Consider the following 11818-nt stretch of genomic DNA (forward strand, 5'->3'; position numbering starts at 1 on the left):
TTGAATAGGAGGCGAATCAAAATAAGGGCAAGCTTATGGCATGATATTTTGTAACACTTGAATTCTTTGTTGAGATTCACATGCTTGAGCCTAATTATTAGTACCAACAAAATACATAAGTATGGTGCTTAATTGGAGAACGTGATTTGTTTATGATAGCAATGCCACTTGTGCTTTAAATGGTAGAACCTCATTGAATTGTTGGTTTTGATTTGCTTGAGGACAAGCAAAAGCTGTAAGTTGGGGGTGTTGATGAGTGGTGATTTTACCACTCATTCTAGTATCTTTTCTTTAGTTTTTGCATCCTTTAATTATAATATGAGGTTGTTTATGGTGTGTGCTGCTAGATTTTCAAGTAAATGATGCCACGAAGAGACTTGAATTCAAGTGAAGTAGAATTGAGCAAAAAAAGAGTACAAAAGTGAAAAAATCCTTTAGCGATTCCGCATCTGCGGAACACTGTCCGCATATGCGACCTCACATCTGCGAGCTGGAAGGTCGCATCTGTGGAGTTAAGCTTCACTGGGACCGCATCTGCATCAAAACTCTGCACCTACGGAGTCGCTGATGCGACTATTTTGTCCGCATCTGCGGAGAAAGGGAATTCTACATGGGCTCGCACCTATGATGGATTATCCGCATCTGCGGAGTCGCACTTGTGCCACAATGTCCGCATCTGCAGAGTAGGCAAAATCCCCTGAGTTCATGCATCTGCGATTGAAGGCCCACATTTGCGGAGCCGCACCTGCGAGGATCTTTCCGCAGGTGCGGTCAACGGGTTTCTAACCTGGGCAGTATTGACATTTTACATTTTCTCAACTCCAAACCCACAAATACACTGACAATCATATCTTGGACCAATCTTTGGCTTATTTTTCAGTCCATATACTAGAGAGAATAAGTTTTGGAAGCTAGGGTTCTTGCACACACACTTGGGTCTTGAAGATTTGAAGCTTTTGGTTGAGAATTTCTTACTCCTTTATGCTCATTTCTTCATTTCCTTGCTTTGTATTGTATATCTAAGTGTGTAGTATTTATTTCCAACACTTGAATCTTGTTTATGGAAATATTCATATTTAAAGTGTGGATTAAATACCTTGTTGTGCTTATGTATTGAACGATTTTTATTTATTATGAAGCGATCTGTTGTTTCTTTAATTATTCTTGTTCTTAAATGTTTCCAAAGGGATTAGCTAACTCTAGGACTCGCCCATTCACTTCGGATTAATTTTGAAAAAAATAATTCTGGGTTGGGAAAGATTAATTAACAAGAACTTGAGGCGTTAACCCTTACTTTATAGATTCTACCTAGGGATAGGAATGAACTACTTGTAGCCATATTTGGGTGTACTTAATATCTTAATTGTTTTAGGGATAATTCAATTAGGAAGTCTTGTTAGTCTTCAAGAGAAGCTAATATAGAATTATTATCCGAGGCTAATAAATAATAAACTCGTTCATATTTATAAAATTGTGAAATATATTGGATCGTTACTTGAGTGTAAATCCCGATGCACCCATGCTTGTAGCCATTGATCATTTTACTTGCTTTCTAGGTTAGTTTACGTTTTCGCATTTAGCTATAATATTTTCTCAACAACCATTCTAAGTGTTTGGCATTGCATAATAAGTGATAATTCTCTTACATTCCAAATCGCCTATATATTGTTCTCTGTGGGATTCGACCCCGAATCATAGTTGGGTAAATTATATTGCATGCGACCGTGTCCATTTACTTTTTAGTAGTGGATTTGGACGTCATCATATACCACGGTCGGTACCCAGTAAGTATGAAGACTGACCTCGGTGGAGTAGTGACGAGGTACTAGTCAAGACACTCACTAGACAAAATAACATGTGCAGTATAGAAGTATAAAGCTAATTATGAAAGAAGGAATCAGTCAATGGCAGCAAGAATCAACATTTGACATAAACAATAAAGCAATAAGAACACAGTGAAGATAAAATTGAAACCAAATAAGGAACACAAATGACAACCAATTTATCAAGCCATTCTAACACAAATTTCACAACGAAATTACCCAAGATACCTCATCTCATAGTCACTAGTCAAGTGTATCAACCCACCATCATATGCTTACGACACCTTGTACCCACATTTCAAATCACAACCACACAAAAAACTCACGTGCCAATATCTCAATCTGCCCGGCATGATCATAGGCTGACATTCACAATCTGCCGGGCGTGGTCACATGCTCAATATCAATGTGAAAACAGATAATACAAGAACACATGGGCATGACCAATAAATGTCAAGTTTCATACTCCTGAGCTAGTATAAGTGGCATGCTATGGTGTATGCTTGTGCGAGTGTACTACTGTAGCCCAAGTCATCAAGTAATATCAAAGACATCGAGTAGCTCATCGAAGCAACACAACAAATCACGTATGGTGTATGATATACACTAGGAAAATCACACCATCACATGAATATCACTAACAAAATGTCCCCAAGACATCACACATCATCCCAGACATTACCACACTTATCTCTCTGATAGCCACCTATATCACTCCGCCCTGACAATATCATTAGCCACTCGTATCACTATGATAGCAACCCATATAATAGCCACCTTTATTACTCCGCCCGAACAATAACACAATAGCCAACCGTATCACTCCGTACATTCAAAAATAGTGATATGCCACCCTTATGCCCCGCATAACAACAGTGGTGAAATGCCACCCTTGTACTCCGCATAACAACAACCAAACCACACAACAATTCACATACGCTAACAATCACAACAACACGACATATCAACTTGTACCACAAATGCCCATAGGCCAAAACCTTTCCAAAGATCCAACAATATGAATACTTCCACAACAAATAGCCCACGGCTCAAACACTATAGGTATAGAATCTCAATAACAATAAAATGAACGGGAAAGTAACTCAACAAGGACCAACTTCAATTTAAATAGATTAATGACTTTCGATAACCTCAATTCCAATTAAGTGTTTTAGGATAAACTCGATAGTGAATGTATTTCCATGAAATGACAAACTTTGGATTCTAGTGTATGAATTAGGCTAATAATGAAAGAGATGGAACGAACTAGTACTATGTCTAAATACATGAGAATAGACCGGAAACAAAAGGGTTTTATGTAACAACAATCTCAACTAAAAGTAACTCAACAATAAAAGAGATCACATAATGATAAAGGTGGTAACAACTTCAAATAAAGCATATAAGAGCAAACTCGACAAGTAAAGGATGTGACATGTAACAACAACTTCAAATAAAGCATGTGATAGTAGACATGACGAATAAAAGATATAACATGTGATAACAATTCCATATAAGTACACGAAAGAAGCCTAAGAGTCTACACCCGTCAATTTCCACATATAAGCCCGAGTACATACTCGTCACCTCGCGTACACAACTTTCACATGATACAAATATCACAAAGGACTCAAATCCTAAGGGGTAGTGTCCCCCACACAAAGTTAGGCAAGATACTTACCTCAAAGAAGCTAAACCGAAATTTTAAAATGACCTTCTCGTGTGAAATAACCTTCAGACGGATCAAATCCCAATCCAAATCGTGAAGAACCCCTCCAAAATCGCCCAAAACCGAGGTCTACAACTCAAGATATGATAAAAATGGCAAACCCTCGATATAACATGATGCTGCCTAGGGGTTTCACATTTGCGGACAAAACATGCACACCTACGCTCTCGCTTTTGCGAGCCATCTCCCGCACCTGCGGTTTCCATTACCCGGACCAGACCTCGCACTTGCACAAAAGGGGTTTGTCACGCCCCGAACTCGGGAAGCGCGACCGGCACTCAACCGAGTGAACCCGGTCAAGAAAGCCTGTTAGATACTTTCTACCCAAACTCACTTATGAATAAAGAGAATACATATTTTCGTTAATTAGACAATAAGGAGATCATGAATACAATACCAATTCATTACTATTAGCTACTTCATTTTAAAGTCTCAAATTACACACATTTTCACAGTCTGAAGTGGAACGAGTAATTCAAACACAACATAACTTGTTTGACTTCCCCAACACGAATATACAACCCACAATACGTCTACGGAGCCTCTAATAGATACAAAAGAGTACTATGATAGTTCCAGCAACAAGGCCCCGACTATATCTCAAATACATTACACAAGGAACAAAAGATACATGACCCCGAAATGAAGTGGGGTTCACCAAGTCAGCTGGGAAGAGGGTGTACCACTATCACTGATCAATGTCTCCTACTGTGGAACCACCTGCATCCATTGAAGATGCAGCGCCCCCGGCAAAAGGGACGTTAGTACATATGGAATAGTACTAGTATGCATGACAAAACACCCTTGCAATAGAACGATTAATAATACAGGCAAGAACAATCATAATATCAGTGGAAATGTCAAATAACTTCAAACCTCAAGTTAGGACCAAGACAGTGTTCAAATAAATTTCCATATCTCAAGTTGGAAGATCTTTGTACCAATATGCCACCGTTCACAATACCACCATACTTTTAGCACAGAGTCCGATCACGACCCAATTGGCTAGGCCGTCTCATCCGAGACATCAACCACAATCACCACCATGTGTGCGGCATGGCGTCCGATCATGACCCGATTGACTAGGCCGTCTCATCCGAGACATCATCCTTTTCTACCAATCATCTCGTTTCATACTTCTTTCACATCTTTTCATTTCATTGGCACTAGTGTCCACGATTATAAAATCATTCTTGGCACGTCGGCTGTATTTACTATTTCATGCTCACCTTTTTCACATTCAAACATCATCATCATCAACAATAACAAGGCATTTCAAATCAAGGTTTTTAGTACACATGTGATCAATTAAGAGTCTTAGGCACATAGAGATTTTTCACAAAATTTGGCATAATAGCCTTCATTTGAACTTGACTTGAAGTCAAAACATTTTCAATGCACAAACCATACTTTGAATACATTCTCAAATGATAACAACATGATAAATACATATTGAACATATATCTTTGAACACAAGCTTATTCGGAATAGGCAATTTTATAATGAACAATTCGGGACTTACGTAAATTACATGAATATCGTGGGATTCAATTCTAAGAGAGGAGTTTAGCCAACATACCTTTCTTGAGCTTCCCTTAGATTACCACAATGTCCCAACACTTCTAGCAATTCAAATCAACTTGAGATATAACAAAATTGAACAAAATTAGGGAGAGATTCATGGTTTCAGCTCATTTGAGCATTTTATCAAACACTAGATGTGCAAATTGGTCACAAGGTTCTTCCACAAGATTTCTTTCACTTCACAACCCAATCTTTACCCATGTGGGCTCAACAATCTTCCCACAAATCTTATTGGTACATGCATGTATACATAATACCTCACACCCAAGAATCATAATCCCAATTACTCATCTTTTACTCCAAACTCGAAATTGAAGAACTGGGGAAAGAAATTCTTACCTCTTTCAAGCCCTAGTAAGATCCTTGTGAAATCTTCAAGCCTTGAGCAAGAATTGATGAACAAAATGGCTAGGTCTTCTCTTTCTCTCTCTAAGATACTCTTACCTCTCTCTAAAAATATCAGATGAAACTCTTAAAAATGACCCCCAAAGCCTTTTTATAAAAAATGGGATCGGGTAAAATTTCCGAAACTTAGTAGGCGTTTGGACATAAGAATGGTAAAATTTCAAAAAAAGTGAATTTTGTTTTCAAGTGAAAATGGTATTTGAAAAGTAGAGTTGGGTTTGGACATGAATATAATTTAGCATTTTTTTTGAATTGTTGTGAGTAATTTGAGTGAAAATTTTAAAAAATAGCTTTTTGGAGTTTTTCAAATTTTCGAAAAATTCCAAAATTCATCTTCAAATGAAAATTGAAAATTGTATGGCCAAACACTGATTTCTAAAAAAGTAAATTTTTTTCGAAAAAATTGAAAAAATTTTCATGGCCAAATGGGCTCTTAAAATTGCCGAAATCGGGCCTGCGATCGCAGACAGTACCGCATAATCGATATGTGGCCCTCATAATGAGTCGCGAAAATAATGCCCAAGAACTGGACTTGTCTGAACCAGTATGCGACAGTTCTACGGTCCGTAGACCTGTTCTGCGATCGCAGACTGGACCGTAGAACCACCGCAGACTGTTTCTCATGCCAGGTTTGCGAAGCAAATATGCGATCGCATAATAGACCGCAGAACCACCTTCAAAATTTAACATCTTTATGCTCAACTATGCGATGGATATGTGGCCCACAAACCTGTTGTGCGGTTGCAAACTTGACCGCATAATCGTCTTCTCTTGCCAAATATTTCCATCAACTCTCAGGATCATTCGTCCTCAAACACGTAAGCCTACCTCAACACCACGAAACATTAAATTCCTTTACGAAATTTTATGGGGCCTTACATTCTCCCCCATTTAGGATCATTCGTCCTCGAATGAGAGTCAAAATATCACCATTTGCACCCAATGTGACTCAGCTGCTATAACACACACCAGCAACTCCAAATCTTTGACTAACTCTCTAAATTTCCAAAAATTTCGCTAGAGTCTCCCCTGTAATTGGGCCTATCCACCTGCCAAAGATTCCCAAAACTAGTCCTAACAACATATACATAATCTGATGATGCAATATAACATAAAAACAACACCAACAGTGGCCTCATAAGCAATATATTACCAGAAATGGAACACCCTTAGCATAAGCTATACAAATGATACGTAATTCATAGTGAACAATTTCATAGAACAGTTATATAGCTATTCAAACAAATAAGGGTAATTCTTCTTCATTTCTTCCTTGGCCTCCCAGGTGGCCTCTTCAACCTGTTGGTTTAGCCATAACACTTTCACGGAGGCAATTTCTTTATTTCTCAACTTTCAGACTTGCCGATCAATAATAGAAATTAGAATCTCTTCATAAGTCAATTCCTCATTAACCTCAATAGTTTCAACCATAACAATGAGTTTCGGGTCGTCAACTACTTTCTTCAACATAGACGCAGGAAATACCGGGTGCAGTAATGACATCTCAGGTGGTAGCTCAAGCTTGTACGCCACCTCACCAATCCTCTGAATGATTTTGTATGGCCCGACATTCCTCCGACTCAATTTCCCTTTCTTACAAAATTGCATTACACCCTTCATGGGGGAAACCTTCAAGAATACCCATTCGTCTTCTTTGAACTCCAAATCACTACGACAAACATCCGAACAGAACTTCTGATGACTCTAAGCAGTTTTCAATTGCTCTTTAATGATCTTAACCTTCTCCATAGCCTGATGCACGAAGTTCGCTCCTATCAACTCTACTTCCCCAATCTCGAACCACCCAATGGGAGATATACATCTCCTACCATATAAAGCCTCGAACGGTGCCATCCGAATGCTAGCATGATAACTATTATTGTAGGCAAAATCTATGAGTGGCAAATGATCATCCCAGCTACCTTTGAAGTCAAGAACACAAGCGCACAATATATCCTCAAGCGTCTGAATAGACCGCTCTGCCTGCCCGTCAGTCTGCGGGTGAAAGACTGTACTAAGATTCACTTGGGTACCCAAACCTTGTCCAAATATTAGACTGAACTGTGCCCCCCGATCAGAAATGATAGAAACTAGAGTTCCATGCAACCTGACTATTTCTTTGATATACAACTGAGCATACTGTTCCTCTATGTCGGTAGCCTTAACCGGCAAAAAGTGTGCTGATTTCGTGAGTCGATCCACAATCACCCAAATTGTGTCAAACTTACGAGGACTTCGAGGTAGTCCTACCACAAAGTCCATATTAATCATTTCCCACCTCCACATTGGAATTTCTATGTTCTGTGCCAACCCCCAGGAATTTTTTGTTCGGCCTTCACTTGCTGACAATTCAGACATCTCGTCACAAAGTCCGATGCATTCCTCTTCATATCATTCCACCAATAGACTTCCTTAAGATCATGATACATTTTTGTAGAGCCCGGGTGCACGGAATACCTAGAAGTGTGAGCCTCGGTCATGATTCTCTCCCGGAGACCATCTACATTTGGAACATATAGACGCCCTTGGTACCTTAGTGTACCATCACCCATGCAAAGAGAAAAGGCCATGGTCTTATGTTTATGAATCCCCTCTTTCAATTGTGCCAATAATGGATCGTTGTATTGCTTCTTCTTGACTTCCACAACAAGTGATGATTCAACCCTATTTTGCACAATCACCCCTCCTTCACTAGAATTCGCAAGACGAACTCCCAAACTAGCCAATCGGTGAACTTCCTTGGCTAATGGCCTTTGATATGCCTCCAAGTGTGCTAAATTACCCATAGATTTTTGGCTAAGAGCATCCGCCACAACATTGGCCTTCCCCGGATGATATAGAATATCGATGTCGTAGTCCTTGAGTAACTCAAGCCATCTTCTCTGCCTCAGATTCAATTCCTTATGTTTGAAAATATATTGAAGGCTCTTATGGTCCGTGAATATATCCACATGGACCCCATATAAATAATGACACAAAATTTTCAATGCAAATACCACCGCCGCAAGTTCTAACTCATGCGTGGGATAGTTTTTCTCATGAATTTTGAGTTGCCTAGAAGCATAAGCAATCACCTTGCCATGTTGCATCAATATACACCCAAGTCCGATTCTCGAAGCATCACAATATACTACAAATCCATCTTTTTCCCTCTGGTAGGGTCAACACCGGTGCCGTAGTCAATCTTGCTTTCTTCTCCTGGAAGCTCCTTTCGCAAGCATCGGACCATTGGAACTTAATTGCCTTATCCGTCAATTTAGTCAACGGAGAGGCAAGAGTAGAGAACCCCTCCACAAACTTTCTGTAATACCCAGCTAAGCCTAAGAAACTACGAATCTCTGTTGGAGTTATAGGCCTCGGCCAATTCTTCATAGCTGCAATCTTCTGAGGATCAACCTTAATTCCTTCACTAGAGACGACATGACCCAAGAATGGTGCAAACTTGACCACAGAATCGCCTCAAACACGTAAGACTACCTCGGCACCACGAAACCTTAAATTACTTTATGAAACATTATGGGGCCTTACAGGGTCGCACATGCAACACCGTGGAAGCACCCAAACAAACCGCAGAAGCGGCCTTCCTCGTACCTGTGATCCAAACAAGCAAATGCGACGATCGCACCTGCGATCCTTCACACGCAGAAGCGAAGCTTCCACCCAGGCCCCAACATTGCAAAAGCGATGCAAAATGCGCAAAAGCGGATTCGTACCTTCGCTCCAATATGTGCAGATGCGAAGCACCAGAACTAGACTTGCCGAAAAACATGAAAATGAACCGAAACTCGTCCGAAACACACTCGCCCCCCTCGGGACCCCGTCAAAAAGAACCAACAGGTTCTGTAACATAACGCGGACCTGCTCAAGGCCTCAAATCATATCAAACACCATCAAACCACGAATCACACCTCAAATCAAACTTAATGAACTTTAAACTTCTACAACTCGCGCCGAATCATATCAAATCAACTCGGAATAACGTCAAATTTTGCATGCAAGTCCCAAATGACTTAACAGAGCTATTTCAAATCTCAGAATATCAATCCGAGCCTGATATCCATAGAGTCAACTCCCGGTCAAACATCTCAACCTTCCAAACCTTCAACTTTCCAATTTCCATCAAAATGCATCAAATCAACCTACGGACCTCCAAATTTAAATCCGCGTATACGCCTAAGTCCAAATTCGCCATATAAAGATATTAAAATCATCAAAACACCATTCGGGATTCGTCTACACAAAAGTCAAACTCCGGTCAACTCTTTTCACTTAAGATTCAAAAAGAAGAATTATTCTTCGAATCCAATCCTGAATCATCCGAAAACCGAACTCGACCACACACGCATGTCATAATACATAATACGAAGCTGCTCGAGACCTTAAGCCACTGAACGAGATGCTAATTCTCAAAATGAGTGGTCGGGTCGTTACATTCTCCCTCGAGCGTCCTAAGAACCGTTCCGAAGTCATCAAATCACCGAATGAACTCACAATACATATTCTCGCGGGTGATCCCACGTCACCCCAATCCACATAGACCTGATAACACAATCTCAACTGAAAATTATTCCTTCCACCCACACTAATAGACCTTAGAACCATGTTTTTTCACCATCTGATCATTTCCCAAAGACCAGATTCCCATATCCACACAAGGTATCAGCCTCAACCAACTGCAACAACTCATGCCTACACCCACAAGGTACCACCACACGATGTAACACATCACAAATATGCCCATAACATCATCTCTAACCACCATTGCAACCCATAATCAAATCCAACACCGACAATTAACCTCACATCAGCTAGAACCCTGTTCCAAACCTTTACAACACTGACAATGATGCAAGAAACATGAAGATCCCATGACCATTCACTCAAATCAACAAGTCACATCTAACCCCACTTGGGTACATACCTCGCAAGCTAAAACACAATAAGCACAACGCGAATATGACTGAATATTGAAAGAGAATCATATGAGAGAATCATCAAACAAGCCCGATAGGCACAAATCTCTATTAGTACCATACTACGAATCAATTCCACAAGAGAGAATCAAAACATATGAACTACTCAAAAGGATCTCATCCTAGTATAACTCCACCGCGGCACATAACCCGGTTCAAACATATCAAACCGCATGAAAACGCGAGGATCCCATCCTCAGCTCTGAATCACAGGTAGAATACACATCATACCAACCAAAACCTTTCACTAACTCCCCATACCGGTAGAGCATCTAAATCACACATCATAACTAAATCATCCAGAAATCACATCAAAACCTACCGTAATGAGTAATAGAAAGTTACTTCTAGTCTCATAGCTATCAATAGTGAACAAAACAAAATGATAGACACGGGCAACCACTATAGAATTTACAAATAGGGGTAAACACATAAGTAGAGTACAAAATCATGAAACACACCCATATGTGAAGCAAGATAGGAGGGCTCACCCCGATAAGCAGAACCGAATTAAAATAAGAATGATGCTCCTCTATAACAAATCGAAACCATACTTGTAACAACACCATCTGGTGCAACGGCCTCAACCCTACCATAGAAAGTATATTAACGGGCCGGGCCTCCCCTCTAGGGAGCCTTCTACCTGCATGTCCTCCAACCTAGCTTGCTGTGCAGGTGGAGTAGCAACTGGAATGAAGCCCAAAGCCTGAGTGCTCTGATGAAATCCGTACCTCCCGAGTCTGGGACAATCTCTTATGATGTGCCTAGTATCACCACACTCATAACATCCCCTCTGCGAGCGTGAATGCTCGTGTAGAGTCTATACCGGATAACTGGAATAACCACTGTATGAATCCCGTGCCGGTGGTGCACTAAAAATGACTGCCCCACATGAGTACCCTGACTAACTAGAGCACCACGAGTAGTTTGAAATGCGTATTGGACTTGCCGACTGCCCGAGCCTCTGCCATGATATGTTATAAATGAGTAGAATCCATTGAACCCTCAAGAACCTCGAGACCTCTTGGTCTCCTTATCCCCCTCTACTCACCCCGAATATGCTCTAACATTCTGGCAATCTCCACCACCTGCTGAAATAGAGTATCAGTCTCCAACTTTCGAGCCATGCTGAATTTAAGATCAAAGTTAAGCCCCTCAATAAATTTGCGGACTCGCTCACTGACTGTAGGAACCAAGGTAGGTGCATGACAGGATAACTCACTAAACCTGATGGCATACTCTAACACCGTCATGGTGGCCAAACGCAGCTGCTCAAACTCTACACACCACACATCCCAGAGGGT

This window comes from Nicotiana tomentosiformis, chromosome 11, assembly GCF_000390325.3.
Source record: "Nicotiana tomentosiformis chromosome 11, ASM39032v3, whole genome shotgun sequence".
In the NCBI taxonomy this organism is placed as follows: Eukaryota; Viridiplantae; Streptophyta; class Magnoliopsida; order Solanales; family Solanaceae; genus Nicotiana; species Nicotiana tomentosiformis.